General features: G+C 37.5%; 1 protein-coding gene across 7 annotated transcripts in view; it reads right to left on the bottom strand.

Moving 5' to 3' along the window:
- Window positions 1-15,095, bottom strand: part of FER (FER tyrosine kinase) — a 465,352-nt gene that overhangs the window by 449,031 nt on the left and 1,226 nt on the right. The window lies entirely within an intron of this gene.

Raw genomic sequence — 15,095 nt, 5'->3', positions numbered from 1 at the left:
AGATGAGTAAGAACATCCAGCTAAGACCAAGTTTACGTATCACACAGAACTGCAAAACTCCAGCGCTAGGAAAAAATAGTATAATAGTATAATTCATGGTTTTTCTCTCTTTAGTCTTTCAATTTTTTTTTTCGTTTTCTTTTTCAACCAGTTTCTTATTTTGTCAACTCTTTAAGCCTTTTTTAATTTACATTTTTACAGTTATATTCTATTCTTTCATTGTATTTAACTATATATATATATATATATATATATATATATATGCATGTATATATATACATATATATATTTTTTCTTTCTTTAAAATTTTGGGAGGTAGTTTCTTCTGACAAACTGACCCAAAATATACCCAGAATCTAGTGTATTGCTCCATTCTCTTCACCTGTCTAATGATATTATCTCTTTTTTTATTTGAGTCTTTTTAAATTTTCATCTTTACATTCTATCCTTTCAATGTAATCAATTTTTGAGTGTATATATATATACACATATATATTTTTTTCTTTCTTTCTTTCTTTCTTTCTTTCTTTCTTTCTTTATAATTTTGGGATGTAGTTTCTTCTAACAAACAGACCAAAATACACCCAGGATATAGTGTATTGCTCTGTTCTATTCACCTATACTCTTCATCTATACTCTTCTTTTTTTCTTTTAATTTTCATTTTTACAGTTACATTCTATCCTTACATTGTATTTAATTTTATTTTTATACATATATAAGTTTCTCTTTCTTTACAATTTTGAGATCCAGTTTTCTAACAAACAGACCAAAATACACACAGGATCCAGTGTATTGCTCTGTTCTGTTCGCCTGATTATATTCTCTCTCTCTCTCTTTTTTATTTTTAGTTTTTTTTCTTTTTCAGTTTCAAGTGTCTTCTGATTTGTTTACTGTATATTTCTCTGGGGTCGTTATTGCTATATTAGTATTTTGTTCTCTCATTTATCTATTTTTCTCTGAACAGAACAACAATATAGAAAAACTCCCTTCAAAAAAAGAGAACAAGAGGCAGTATTGACTGCCAGGGACTTAATCAGTATGGATATAAGTAACATGTTGGAATTAGGATTCAAAATAATGATTATAAAGATACTAGCTGGGCAGGGATGCCTGGGTGGCTCAGTCGGGTAAGTGTCTGCCTTCAGCTCAGATCATTATCCCAGGGCCCTGGGATAGAACCCTGCATCAGGCTCCCTGCTTGGTGGGGAGTCTGCTTCTCCCTCTCCCCCCACTTGGGCATATGTGCGCACTCTCTCTCTCTCTCTCTTGCTTGCTCACGCTCTATCTCAAATAAATAAATAAAATCTTTTAAGGGAAAAAAAAGATACTAGCTGGGCTTGAAAAAAGCATAGAAGACAACAGAGAATCCCTTTCTGGAAAAATAAAATAACTAAAATCTAAAATCTAATCAAGTTGAAATTAAAAAGGCTATCAATAAGATGCAGTAAAAAATGGAGGTTCTAACTGCTAGGATAAATTAGGCTGAAAAGAGAATTAGTGATATAGAAGACCAAATGATGGAGAATAAAGAAGGTGAAAAAAAGAGAGTTAAACAACTACTGGATCATGAGGAGAGAATTTGAGAGATAAATGATACCATAAAGCAAAATACTAGAATAACTGGGATTCTAGGAGAAGAGAAAAGAAAGGAGGGGGAAGCAGAAGGTATACTGGAGCAAACAAAAGCTGAGGACCTCCCTAATCTGGGGAAAGAAACAGGCATTCATGTACAGGAGGCACAGAGAACTCCCCTCAAAATCAGTAAAAATAGGTCAACTCCTCGAAATATAATAGGGGAAAATAAAACAAGATGAAATGAGAGAGGGAGACAAACTATAAGAGACTCTAAATCATAGGAAACAAACTGAGGGTTGCCGAAGGGGAAAGGGTAGGGCGGGTAACTAGGTGATGGACATTAAGGAGGGCGTGCAATGTAATGAGCATTGGGTATTATGAGACTGATGAATCACTGAACTCTACCACTGAAACCAATAATGCACTATATATTAACTAATCGAACTTAAATTTTAAAAAAATAATAAAATTAAAGAAGGAAAAGAAAAAACAAAGCAGAAAAAGGTAACAAGAAGTATGGGAGAGGGAGGCAATTACAAACTGATGTTAGCTGATCAAAGACTTAGAACATAAAGTGATATTTGAGCCAGGGCCTAAGGGAGATAACAAAGGAAGTCACATGGATATCTGGAGAAGAGCATTCCAGTCTAGGGTAATAGTAAGTGTGAAGCACTTGTTTAAGATCAAGCAAGGAGGCCTGCATAGTAGAGACAATAGAAAAATCTGAGTTCAGAGAAAGATCCTGCGTGAAGAAGGAAGAGCAAGACCACAAAAACTAGCTCATTATGGGGTCTTGAACTTCTACTCTGAGTTACACGGGAAGCCACTGCAAGATTCTGAGGAAAGAAATTATTTCTTATTTTTTAAAAGGATGACACTAATATTCTGAGTCTAATTTTCTGAGAGCCCAAGTACTAGCAGGGAACCTTGTTAGGAGTTACACAGAAGAGAGGACAGATGGTGTTGAATCAGAGTGAACTCCAAATAGAGGGGATGAGAACTTGGTCAGATTTCATATATATTTTAAAGGCAACAAAGTATGCTGAATTACTGTGTAGTGGAAATAAAAGAAAAAGAGTCAAGGATAAATAACTTCAAGGTTTAGGGTCTGATCAAAAAAAAGGATGGAGGGTGCCTGGGTGGCTCAGTGGCTTAAAGCCTCTGCCTTCAGCTCAGGTCATGATCCCAGAGTCCTGGGATTGAGCCCCACATCAGGCTCTCTGCTCAGTGGGGAGCCTGCTTCCCTTCCTCTCTCTCTGCCTGCCTCTCTGCCTATTATGATCTCTGTCTATCAAATAAATAAATAAAATCTTTAAAAAAAATATGGAGGTGCCACCTACAGATATGGGAAGGATTAATTTTTTTAACTAGTTTTCTAGACTACAATATAAAAGAAACCTGACAACTATAAAATTTATGCCAGAAATCAGGTAATACAAGTGACAGCCCTAAAATGTGGAACTGAGTCAACAGCAGAAAGTGGAGGGTACTAGGTATCCCTCTATTGTAGGACGAGAAGTCAGCAATCCTTAATCAGCAAAGCCGCCGGCAAACTGGCACCTCTTCTAAACTGGACTATGGGCCTACTAAGGATAGCATACTTAATAAAAAAATGTTAGGATACTGGTATATTGTCAACTATGCCACAGCCTTCAGTAAGTTCATTTTAAAAAGAAGCACACTTTGAGTGAAGTCTTTTTTTTTTCCCCCTGACACAGAGAGAGATCACAAGCACGGGAGAGCAGCAGAGAGAGAGGGAGAAGCAGGCTGCCCATTAAGCAGAGAGCGTGACACAGGGTCAATCCCGGAATCCCGGGATCATGACCCCAGCCGAAGGCAGACACTTAACTGACTGAGCCACCCAGGCACACAGAGTAAATTCTTAATAAAAGAAAATCTTGGAGCACCTGGGTGGCTCAGTCATTGGGCATCAGCCTTCAGCTCAGGTCATGGTCTCGGGATGCTGGGATTGAGCCCTGCTTCAGACTCTCCGCTCGGGAGGAAGCCTGCTTCCTCCTCTCCCACTCCCCCTGCTTGTGTTCCCTCTCTTGCTGTGTCTCTCTGTCAAATAAGTAAATAAAAGCTTTAGAAAAAAAGAAAAAGAAAAGAAAATCTTTCAGTCTTTCATTACAAATCCAAGACGGCTGATAATCTTGCAATTTACAGGGATGAAAATTAAATATCTCTAAACTAAAATTAGAGCATTTAACCACACAAAAACAAAATATGAGAGAAGCTTAATGCTCCAGGCCCATCCCCAAGCACCCTAGCATATTTACTCATTATAAAGAACCATCCACAGGGTGCCTGGGTGGCTCAATCGGTAAAGCACCTGATTCCCGGTTTCAGCTCAGGTCATGATCTCAGGGTCAGGAGATCAAGCCCCGCATCTGACTCAGCACTCAGCAGAGGGTCTGCTTGAGATTCTCTTTCTCCCTCTCCCTCTGCCCCTCTCCCCACTCGTGTTTTCTCTCTCTCTCTCTCAAATACATAAATCAATCTTCAAAAGAAAGAAAAAAAGGACTATCCACTGTGACACATCCTGGAAGCAGGGACAAATTAGCTCTGAGTTATTACCCAGAGACAATGGTCTCAATGGCTAGAAAAAGAAGCCAACAAGAAAACTGTGAAATCTAGGATCTACATGGTTTCTCAACTCACTATTACTGGCATTTTCAACTGGAAAATTCTCTGTTGTAGGAGGCTGTCCTGTCCATTGTAGGATGTTTAACAGTATTATTGGGATCTACCTACTCAATGCTAGCAACATCTACCTACTTCCCCTGTCCCAGCCTCCCATTATGAAACAAAGATATCTCCAGACATTGCCAAATGTCCCCTGAGGTAAGAATTGCCCCATGATGTGGAAACACTGGGTTACAGTGATAGGCAAATAGTTTAGAGGCCTACCAGGCAATGATTTGTTCAAGAACTAGGATTCAGACTTTAGGTACTTGAGAGAAGTTGATCAAATACAAATAAATAAAACACTAAGTTTATAAAAAGTTGTATTGCCTAAGAAACTCCCAACAAAGATTTGTTATTGCTCAACCTCTAAAATAGCTCCTGTGACCCCAAAACCTCATCAAAAGAGAGCCATTGAGGCAATGCAGTCCCCAGTACAGGAATCTCTCAATGCTCATCTTGGCCGTAACTAGAAGAAAAGAAAACAAAAAAAAGACCTTCCCAGGTGGCAGAACCAAAAACAGCCATATTGGCTGATCAAAAATCTTCTTCCACTGCCAGGGCAAAAAGTCCTTGCCACACCTATCATGAAACATGCACTTGTCATGGAATGGAAAATCTCTGTGGGATGTTTTTCTTTTTTCTCTTCCTTAATTGAGAGTTTTTATTGTCTTTATGCTATTTTTCTTCTACCACTGAACACAAGCTTTATTACAACTGGTTATATTTATCATCTAACCATAAGTTCCTAGACCCTAAGGTTATCTATGCAAACAGAACTGAGAGAAATTACCCAAAGATCTTAGACTCAAAGTTAGATGCAGTACTTAAATGAGTCTTTGAGTCGCCTTCCTTTGCTGGGGGGCTGGTGTAAAGGTATTGGAAGTTGTAAGTGAAAAATTTGCATTAAGTCAGATGAGGGCATTTTATTCAAGGCTGCATATGTGTGGAAGGATATGAATGCACACTGGGAGGATTATAGTGAATCTCCTGGTTATGCTTGCCCAGCATCCACTGTCCCTCCCCACAGTCAAGTCACACTGCAGTCTTTCCGTCAGTGACCTTGGTCCACATGATTCAGACCATGGAAGTGACCATACTTCCTACTCCCAGTGCCAGCAATTTGTACTGGATCCAGATATGGCCTATTATCAGATGCTATCCCTCTGACCACAGACATCAAGGATGGAAACATGACCCAATTCCTTCAATGAGATGTAATCCCAGGATTTATACTAAAACTATGGGTAAGAGAAACATTTTTTTACATTGGGCCTGCTAAACTGAAGGATTGTAAGCCTAGAGCCATCAGAGGGTGCCATATGGAGAAAACCTACCTGAAAGTCCCTGTAACACAAGAGAAAGCCACTGAGTATGTAATGAGATCACTGTTCAAACCCTTAAAACCATCTGCATTTGAAGAAGCACACTCCTGTTTGAGCCAGTGGCCCAAGCTAGTATGGGTAGGGTTTTGATCTCATGCAACTAGAACGAACTGAAAATTTTAATATTATCATCAGTTTATCAGAGAAACTGATAGGTGACTTTCAAATGAGAAAAGCTAAAGCTATAAGAGCTAAATTATTTGCCTAAATTCATACAACAAATAACTGGTAGTGGTGATTCAACCCTAGGCAGGTCTGGTTCTAATATGAATGCTCTTTCCACTACATCATACTCTCTTTCAGGAAAACAGTCTGAAACTTCTCTTTATTTTATAATTATCTGGAGCCATAAGGTAAGTCCTTACATGGAGTGAGTACTCTAATAACACTTGTTGCATGACCAAAAAAGGAAGAGTCATATGTCCTCCTGCTCTCTCTCCTGCTCCTGTACAACCCACCTCTCATGTTACACGAAACATTTCTGAATTATTTCTATAATGTAGACCTACTTGAGGACATGTCTCTTTCTTTACCACCTTTGCCCTCCTCCAAAAACTGTATTACTATATATAATAAAAGCAAGTGTCTCTAAGTCAAGACGCTTCGATTCTAGAACGCCAGTTCCAGCCATAGGGTAAATCAAACCACAGGCTCCAAACTACAAAAGAGAAATCAGAATAGAAAAAGCCCATCACCAAGGTCTAGCTACTCTTCTGTAATAATTAACTGTGAAACTCTGAGGACACCTATACTATCCTATAAGTGAGGATACTACTATTCAAGTTAATGTTTTAAGATATTTGTAAGAACTACATTAACTTCCAAAAAGGAGCAGCTATTTATAAAGTCAGATCTCTTTCAAATATTAACAGTGACAGAGAAGGGAAGTGTGACAGGATTTATGAATATAAAATCCCTGACATTTTCAAGAAATCTGTCTAAAACCATGAGAATTTTTGACAGAGCTGGCATACTCAGTAACAATGCTTCACAAGTCAAGTTTTGTTTTCCTAGGTGTGGCAGACTGATTCACAACCACGTCAAAGACTCACTGGATTCAACATCCCATTTTTACACTTACTCTAAAATATCTACTTTCTGGCTAACATCTACCACTTCCTTAGACTTATTTACTTTTTCTTTATTTCCAACAGCTGATTTTTTTTTTTCAGGAAATTTTTTTTTTACAAAGAAACAATGTTTGATCGCTTGACAAAAGTTATAATATACGGCAACCTCAAGCAGAAAACAAAGCCAAGACAAGATGTAAACATTGGGCAGTTAGCTAGGGTCATGCACATACGAGAGGATCTCACTTCTGATAATAATTCACTGGAGCAAAACTGCAAATATTTCAACACGGACCTTTAGAATCACTTCCAGATAGTTTAAACTGCTGTCAAATCCAGGTTTGCTGATGGTTTATTATATTTAGACATTTACCATTTCCATTCATTTCAGGTTTAGCATATAAAAGAACTAAGTTCAAAACCCAGTTAACACTTTATAGCTGGGTCTCCTAGGATATAGTATGTGATCTGACAATGGTTTCAGATCACAAAAAGAAAAAACAAGCTAGGGGGACACCTGGGTGGCTCATTCGATTAAGCATCTGCCTTCAGCTTAGGTCATGATCCCAGGATCCTGGGATCAAGTCCCGCATCGGGCTCCCAGCTAAGCGGGGGACCTACTTTTCCCTTTCCCTCTGCCTGCCACTTCCCCTGCTTGTGCTCACTCACTCTCTCACTCTCACTGTATCTCTGACAAATAAATAAAAAAAATATTAAAAAGAAAAAAAAAAAAAAAAGCTAGGGACGCCTGGGTGGCTCAGTGGGTGAAGCATCTGCCTTTGGTTCGGGTCACAATCCCACTGTCCTGGGATCAAGTCCTACATCAGGCTCCTTGCTCAGCAGGGAGCATGCTTCTCCCTCTGCTTGCCCCTCCCCCTGCTTGTGCCTGCTCTCTCGCTCTGAAAAATAAATATGTAAAACCTTAAAAAAAGAAAGAAAGAAAAAACAAGCTATCCAATTTACAGAGTTGTCAAGAAAATCAAACAAATGCATAAAAAGTGTCTAATAGGGACGCCTGGGTGGCTCAGTGGGTTAAGCCTCTGCCTTCTGCTCAGGTCATGATTTCAGGGTTGCTGGATCAAGCCCCGCATCAGGTTCTCTGCTCAGAAGGGAGCCTGCTTCCTGTCCCCCCACACTCTCTGCCTGCCTCTGCCTACTTGTGATCTCTGTCAAATAAATAAATTTTTTTTTAAAAAGTGTGTAACACTTTCAGCAGGCACCAAACAAATGTTAATGCCCCTCTCCCATAACAGTGTCTGAAGCCATGTAATTTACTCAAAAACTTCTACTGACAGAAACTGTTTCTACCTTGAAGGTTAAAATGTTCAAGAGGGAAGAAAAAAAGTAAATATATGAACAAATAATTTTAACACAATATGTTATATTATTTGTACACATATATACATACTTGTATATATCAGTAGTAAGAGAAAGGAATCAGTTTCTTGCTTTGTAAAAATTTTCTGTTATATATAAACCTAGATAAAGATCCCAGGGGGCACCTAGGTGGCTCAGTCAGTTAAGCGTCTGCTTTCAGTTCAGGTCACGATTCTGGTGTCCTGGGATTGAGCCCTGCATCCGGCTCCCTACTCAGCGGGGAGTCTGCTTCTCCCTCTCCCTCTACTCCTTCCCTCTGCTCATGCTCTCTCTCTCTCTCAAAAATAAATAAGTGAAATATTTTTTAAAAAATGAAAAAAGACCCTATGCTTTGTTCAATATAACTTTATAAATAATCAGAATAGTGAACTAGCAAGTTGTCATTAATAATTATCTGAGACAAATGCATTGTTTAGATCTCTTTAATTACTTTACTAGTGCCAATTTATTCAATACATAGGGAGCTAAAAGGCCTCACAAAGTGATGATACTTACCAGAATATATACATTTAGAATAAATTCAGAATGGATATGAAATGTGACAGTGACTGGATCTGCATCATTAGAAGTCTACCATAAACCACAGACTGCATACTAAAAAATAGGTGTTGCTTGAGAATGTTTCCTTTGCTCCTAGAAAATCTGAAAAACCTTAATGAAAGCTGAAATAATGGTTAACCTATATAAGAAAATATACACAAAGCATGTGATTCTGAAGGAAATATAGTTCAAGAGAAGGTAGAGACACTGTATAAACATTTTCATGAAGAAGTGGTATGGCAACTAGAGAAGATACGGATACAGTTATGATCCAAACTGAATATTAGTAAGAATCAAATGACTTTTCCTTTGTATAACGTGGTATTAACAATAAAGCCCGGACCAGCTAGCAAGAGAAGCTTGGGAAGTCCTGCCAAACTGAATACTCAAAGAGCGGAAAGGACAGAACTACAGAAGTGTTCAACTCCAAGGACAACATATCGAAGAAACAACAGCAAGTGTTAGATATTGCAAGTCCACGAACTAACTCTTCATCTTTGTGACAATGCAGCAGCCTTTCTGATCAAATCAGAAATATTCTTATTCTGCAAACCCCAGGACACAAGAGTAAAAAATGAGAACCTTTTCTGTAATACATACTAATGATGTAATGCAAAATTATCTAGACTTCATTTTAGAAGCAAAAAATTATTTAACAATAGAATTGTTATGGGTCTGAAGGGATCACTTAAAATTTTCAATTAAATTTGATGGTATTTTATGGAGATAGTTATATCCTACATCCACAAAACTTTGGAGAAATACCACTTGCTAATGTCAAGGATTCAATAAACATCGGTTTTCTAAGTTTTCACCTCTAACTGTATATTATATATACTACATCCATTCTGGATGACCTATTTAAAAGCACAGCAATGTAATTTTAAAGATACTTTTCTGAATGAATCAGTGTAAAGAGCATTTTTATACACTAAACACCTAGAGTATAAATATTCTAGCATTAAGGGCTTCCCTTTCTCCTAAAACCATTTGTCCTATGGTGTCTGGGTGGCTGAGTAGGTTAAGCATCTGCCTTTGGCTCAGGTCATGATCTCAGAGTCCTGGGACTGAGCCTTGTGCTGGGCTCCCTGCTCAGCAGGACATCTGCTTCTCCCTCTCCCTCTGCTGTTCCCCCTATTTGGTCTGTCTCTCTCCCCCACTCCTTGCTCTGTCAAATAAATAAATGAAATCTTTCTTAAAAATAAATAAATAAAACCATTTGTCCCACTACAGAAATGCTTTTCTGCAAGCAAAATAGTTTATACTGGAAAACGTCAATATTTCTAGAATAATCCATACTATTTTATCTACAATAAAGACCATGGAGTTATTGCTCACGTGTTTTGAAATGCTCATTATCAGTTATTTTGATTTTTAAATGAAGACTCTTCATTATTGGTTACATAAAATTAATATAGCAATCTTTTCTTCTGTAGCATTACAAGACTCACAAATGAAGGGCATTCATTTCAGGAACTGTAGAAGTAACTTGGGTCTCAACGCAAGTACTGTAAACTGTGTCTCGAGGATTATCAACTACTAATAATAGTTATACACGTTCTTAAATAACTTGTTTTCCTTGAGACATCAGAATAGATTCAAATTTATCCCCATAATGGTATCACTCTTAGTCATTTGCATTCTGATATGCTTTGTTGTATGGGGGTTGGGTGAGATGGAATTACAGATAGCATGCTAGGAAACTGCACATTAGAATACGTCATACATGTAAATATCTTGTCCTTGAGTTGGAAAAAAATTGAGAGTCACTGACTTAGATACAAAATTTTGCTTTATTGCCAGACAAGATATAAAAACTATGTGGTCCAACTCCTAACTCTTTATTCAGCTCAGTGCTTATTTCATGACACCCTGGTCTATGCATTTAAATTACAAGTGGGTGTTTTTTAGGAGTTAGAATCCTATACTTATAGAATACACATTCTGAAATGGGGATATATATAAAGTCCCCTAAAGAATATTCATACACATTAGTAGTAGCAGGAAAAGACTCACATTAAGAGTTTTAAGTACTATTACCCCGAAAATAAAGCTTAAGTTTTATACAGGTTAAGTAAATGCAGTTTAAGGAAAGGAGGAATACTAGTTAAAGATTTAAGAAAGTGACATTTTGCTTTTCTGTACCACTTTTCACTTTTCTGTACCACTTTTCACTTTTCTGTACCACTTTTTGCTTTTCTGTACCACTTTTAAGAAAAATATAATCTCCTATTAAGAAAATAGGAGATAATACTAATTATTTCCTTTGTACAAATACAAATGTTATTCGATTTACTTAATGTAGATTACTAAACATCCAAAGTCTAAAGTTTGGGGACTTTTAGGATGGTAGAATAAACACAGAAATACTAGGAGAGATAAAATTAAAGCTACCATGTAGGGAAAATAATATGAAAGTTGAGAACTTCCTAAATTCAGATATTTTACCTAGATTGTCTCATTCTTCATGACAACCTGGTGAGGCAATCTTACCATCCTCATTTTACAGATGAGGGAACTATGATTTAAAGAGATTACATAACTTGCCCAAGATCCCACAAAAGGAAATTCTGATTTGTGACTGAAACCCAGATTAGTTTAGCTCCAAAAGAAATGAATCTTCTTTCATTATACCCTGCAACCTGGCAAAAAACACCTACATTAAAAATATTCGTATTTTAATTAAAACCTTCAAAAGGAGGAAATGATATCAAGCTTATAATAAGTGAGGATATATAGACTATTAGTCATTGTTTGATAAGTATATATAAATATTTAAGAAATAATTCCAAGTCATCCATGACAATTTTATAAATTTTATAGTCTTATAAATTTATAAAATAAATTTTATAAAGCTAAATATTTAATATGCCCCCAAATGGAGAAATCTGAAAATTTTTACAGAAATGCACTAAGTAAACTTCATCTGACCTAGATATTTTGAACACAAAGAAAAAACTTGAGAGGTCCCATATTTTGTCAGCCATACAGCAGTTTCACATGGGGAACTATATTTATAAACTAAGAAAAAGTGGGAAATTGCTTGTCTAATTTCTCTTGTTCTGACTCTAATCTGTCCTCTATTTATTGTTTTCCATTTTTCCTTCAGATCTTGGAGCCCTCTTCTTCTTTTTTTTTTTTTTAATTTAATTTTATTTTTTTCAGTGTTCCAAAATTCATTTTTTACGCACCACACCCAGTGTGGAACCCTCTTTTATATTAGGGTACCCAAGTTTCAAGTTCTGGAACTGCAAGTTTAGGTGCAGGTGCAGATATACTGTAATAAAGACCATAGTACTGCAATGATAGGTGGAATGTTACAGAAGAAACAAAAGTTTCAGTAATTTTCCAAAGTATTAACTATCATGGAATTATTGGTGACTTTTCTTCTCTATACTCTTTTGTTGTTGTTATTGGGTTTTGGTTTTTTTTTTTACGATTTTATTTATTTGTCAGAGAGATAGAGAGAGTACAGGCAGGCAGAGTGGCAGGTAGAGGCAGAGGGAGAAGCAGGCTCCCTGCGGAGCAAGGAGCCTGATGCGGAACTCAATCCCAGGACCCTGAGATCATGACTTGAGCTGAAGGCAGCCGCTTAACCGATGAGCCACCCAGGCATCCCCTGTTGTTATTGTTTTAATGTAAATTCTATACCCAACATGGGGCTTGAACTCATAACCTTGAGATGAAAAGTTCCATGTTCTACTGACTGAGCCAGCCAGGCACCCCATCTTTATAGTCTATTTAGCTGATTTTAAAGTATTTAACTTTAAAAAAAAAAAAAAGATAAAAATAGTAAAGAAAGAAGAAAAGAGGGAGGGAGGGAGGTAAAAGAAAAAAAAAAAAAAACTGGACCTTCAATAAAAAATATTTAAACATCTTATTCTTTTTGAAGTTCCAAAACTATGACCTGCTTATTCTTTTTAATCTCTCAGGGGGTGTGGTAAATTAACCATACATAACCATACATGCCAAAGTCAAATGAGATATGGAGAAATAGTATCAAGACAATCTAAGATCTATAGATTCTGAGACATAGCTCTTAATTTCAATATTTAAGAAATTAGTCATATAAATGAGCTAAGGATGAAAAACATTTAGGGTATACTAAAACTAAAAAGCAGGATTCGAATAATGCAGAAATTTCCTAAGTATGGAAAAATTACAAATATACATATACATGAACTTATATTCATTTATTATTCTTTCATTATAAAGTTCTGTGTTAAAACATTCTTCTAGAAACACCATGAAACAACACCCAAGATAGTTTTGAGTCCTATCAAAATACTGACTTAAATGTTTCTAGATAATTACTTTTCCATGAAATAGTTCTACTAAAAAAAGTTCCCACTAAAGTTCTACTTTGCTTTTTAGTCCTACTAAAAAAAAGTTTATTATTGACACACTGAATAATCGATAAACACTAATAATCGAAACACTGAATAATCCAAAAAGACAGTCCTTTAGACCTGTCCTCAGAGGAAGATGCTCATTCAAAAGTCAAGTACAAAACTATCATTTATTACTATTGGAGTCCAATTTTAAAACAAGCTTTTATTTGTATAACAAGTTTATTTGATTTTTTTTTCTTATTATCAAAATGCAATTTACTCATCTGGGCCCTGATGTACAAACATGACTTCTTACTCATTCACGAGACTGCTTTGTAAGTCTCGTGGAAATTAAATCACTATAGTTTTTATAAACACTATTTCCATCGCAAGCCGAAATTAAGCTCCTTACAATATTATGGTAGGTTATATATGTATGCAGTTTTCAAATTTGATCATTTCAGGTCCCCTTTTCCTTAATATTTACTATATGTAATGGCTATCTGGGAACTGTTATTGCTGTGTAGGTGGTTGGGTAGTTACTGCACAATTCAAACTTACCTCATTGTTTGAAAATTTTTATGGTAAAATAAAAAAGAAAATTAAATGGCAGCTTGAAAGTTCACAGACCAGAGTTATAACAATGTAATAGTTGAAGATGAAATGAAAGTGATTTGTCTACCAAAAGTGTGAGCTATTACTTCCAAACTACTGACATCAACCTAAGGTAGTGCAGAAGCTGCATTAACTAGACCCTAAATCATTTACCTGGTATGTATCTAATGCTGCCTACCATCAGTGCAGAAAAGAAACAGATCTTGACCAAAAGCCTTTCAAGGAAAAAACAGGGGAAAGGTTTCCAAGTATGCCTACCTATTCTCTTAATATATTCTCAGTACCTTTGGAAGTATAGTTCTCTTGGTTCAAGAGTACTAGCAAAAATGATTCCTGGATTACCAAAAATTACATTGTCTTTCTTTGCATTCTGACAGATGAGTGCTTCTTGAATATTTCTTTCTAAGGACTATAAAGGTATACCAAGACTACCACACTACATTCGTGAAATAATAACATTTTGCAAGGTTTTTTCAAATCCTATTCCCATTCCATAGGTTAAAGTGTTAATCACTAAAATAGTTTTGGCTTTTTATTAATTTTTCTGTAAAACACTTTAATACATAGTGCCTTCACTGGGGATAGTTTTATTATCTTAAAGTACCTGGGAAAGAGGAAAATGGTACTACTGCACCTTTAGAACAGTTTATGTCAAAGTGACAGTGAGACCACTAAGAATACACGCAGCTACTTACGAATTTAAAAAAGAAAGATAAAGCCCTGTTCACCGTTAAGAAAGAAAATGAAAGGCTACCAGCCTTAATAAATTATTAAACTTGGGACTGCACAGCACTAAAAATCAAGATCACAAACGTACAAAGTAAAAAACTACAACCTCACAGTTAATTTGTGCACGACGTACCCGGCCCGGCTCTACCAACCGCAATTAGCGTTTCAGAAAGTTGATAGAAGACAGAGGCAGAAAACTAAGCCTCGAAACACCTCCTCAACCCTAAATGGCAATGAGATTACAGAGCAGAAATTGCCCTGCTGCATGAGCTTCACACTTAATAGTTTTTCTCTTGACTATGTCTTGGGGGTCACCTCTGGCCAGGACAGGAGCAGGGATTGAAGGGGGGGGACAAAAGCGGGAGGCCGGGAAGCTGATGCTTGGGAGGTGGGCTGGGGACGGGCTGCGCGCGTCAAGGAAGACTTCAGGGCCCGAGAGGTAGGATGGCATTGAGGGAACACCTCAATGTGGGATTAGCCACCCCAGCTGGAGAACCACGCCAGGAGAGAAGCACTAGAGGACAAGGGAGTGCGGGCGCGATGGGTGGTGCCCACAGCAGCGCTTACTCCGCCCCACACCCCGCAGCCCACCGACCCGCGACGGGGCGGGGCTGCTGCGCTCGCCTCAGCCCTTTCGCGCCGGCACCCGCCCCCTCAGCCTCCAGTCCCGGGTTTGGTGGGAGGGGCCGGCCTTGCCGGGCCGGGTCTACAGCCCGGCCTGAGCCCCAACCAGGAATGCTCCGCCGCCGGTGGAGGACGGGCGGGAGACCCTGCAGCCTGGGGCGGG

The sequence above is a fragment of the Lutra lutra genome, chromosome 5, assembly GCF_902655055.1.
Source record: "Lutra lutra chromosome 5, mLutLut1.2, whole genome shotgun sequence".
In the NCBI taxonomy this organism is placed as follows: domain Eukaryota; kingdom Metazoa; phylum Chordata; class Mammalia; order Carnivora; family Mustelidae; genus Lutra; species Lutra lutra.
This window is presented reverse-complemented; position numbering and strand designations above follow the sequence as displayed.